The sequence below is a fragment of the Octopus bimaculoides genome, chromosome 18 (assembly GCF_001194135.2).
Source record: "Octopus bimaculoides isolate UCB-OBI-ISO-001 chromosome 18, ASM119413v2, whole genome shotgun sequence".
Taxonomy (NCBI): Eukaryota; Metazoa; Mollusca; class Cephalopoda; order Octopoda; family Octopodidae; genus Octopus; species Octopus bimaculoides.
This window is the reverse complement of record NC_068998.1, coordinates 41,157,375-41,159,351: the sequence shown is the minus strand read 5'-3', so window position 1 is coordinate 41,159,351 and position 1,977 is coordinate 41,157,375.

Genomic DNA, 1,977 nt, shown 5'->3' with positions numbered 1-1,977 from the left:
CACATAAACACACTCACACACACATACTCACATACACCCACACATATAGTTCTCAGATAAGGTCCTGATAACCTCCGTATAGAAGACATTTAGTAGTGCTCAATAGACTGAAGCTTAAACTCCCATGTCTTCACGGGGATCGTTCCGAAAAGTGAAGAAAGCTATGATGGATTAACTTGAGTAGGTATAGAAGCAATTATGCAGATAAACAAATAAGACACTTCAATTATATCAAAGAAATTAATTAGATCAAATATAAAATATGTATATACAGGGGTTGGACAAAATAATGGAAACACCTAGCATTATAGAATTATAATTTTGAAATGTCTATAAAACCGTCAAAAGCTTGTCTATTTCTATTTTTATGTTTTTTGATTTATTATTAGTGTTGCTTAATATGTTTTGCGGTAGTAAAGAATGGTTAATGATTGTCTTAAACATAATTCACAGATACAGATGTTTGTGTTGCATGGGGGGGGGACTCACTTGCGCTGGACCAGGATAGGGTATAGGTAACATTTTGCGAGGTTGTGTATATAGGCTGTTTACCTTAAGGTTAATTTTAATCTCCTTACCTCAAGTCTAGTTGTAATTAAGGATACTTATAGTTATGGGATTACATAGATTTAATAAAACGCGCAAAAGATGAGTAGATGTGTGAATTAGAGTCTTCCTGGCAGCCACGGTGATATCAGTATCAGATTGAGAAATGGGTGTGTACTTTCAAGCGAAGGTTAAAGAGGGACGGTGATACTGAAGAATAATAATTTGAGATGTAAAACTGGAGGAAATTAGTGTGTGTTTATGAAGAACAGAGTGAAAACAAGCACTGACATTGCCGGTACAATTCCTGAGCGGAACCTTAACGTTAGTCATAAATAGCTGTACAATACGCTCCATAATGCATTAACTAATTCGATCCAAGTCTGATTTAGTGGGTCAGAACTGTCTGATAGAAGGCTTAGTGGAGAAGTTAGGTTTGTGGTCTTTCATGCTAATAATGCATTTACTAAATGAGGTTGATGTAAGTTTCCAGGGGAAAGGAGTCAAGATTTCCCGTTTTTTCTTGAAAATGTGATTGGTATACGTTTCCAAGGAGGGAGAGATTAAAGATTTAGCGTTTTGTCCGCACGAAGTTTTGTCAGTGAACAGGTCGCGGTTTCAAAGCGACTAAAATATTTTGACACTAATTAAATTTAAATGTTAAAGTGAATTTGACGGTTGTTTTTTGTGTGTGTGTGTGTGTGTGTGTGTGTGTGTGTGTGTGTGTGTGCGTGTGTGTGTGTGTGTTCTTAAATGGCTTATGAACATCTTCCACGCTGCAATTATTTTTGTTTCAGCACACGATCTCAGATCAAGTCATTTGCCATGCAAATACATCTCCGTAATATATATATATATATATATATATAACCAGAAATGGCTCTGACGAAAGTAGCATTAATTTTGGGGGCTCGTTCAATTTTTGTCAGCTGATCAATAGACCAATTGTGTAAAGCTGTTAGTAAGGTATCTGTAATGGCTTGTGTAAACAATTGTAAGTTAAAATCAACTTTACTTGATACATGAAGATGTATTATGCTAGCATGTCATTGATCAAATTTACATGCCTTCGTCATCAGTTGAAACACATGTTACAACATACTAAATTATAAGTGAAATCGCTACGTGTAAGTCGACATAATATGAAGTTTTCATCACGAAATTAGACAATGAAATATTTTATCCTCATTTTCCTTGTCGTTTTCCGTAAGTAGCTTTATGTTGATTATTTCTGAATTAGCATTACTATTTGTGCGCAGAATATAGGTATAAGTGATGTAGGAACGTCATTATTTTGCTTTTTTTTCTTCCTCATTCTCTCTCTTCATACCTATACATATACAAACATATTGATACATATATATGTGTGCATGTGTGTGTGTGATTGTGTGTGTGTATACATATATATATATATATATATATATATATATA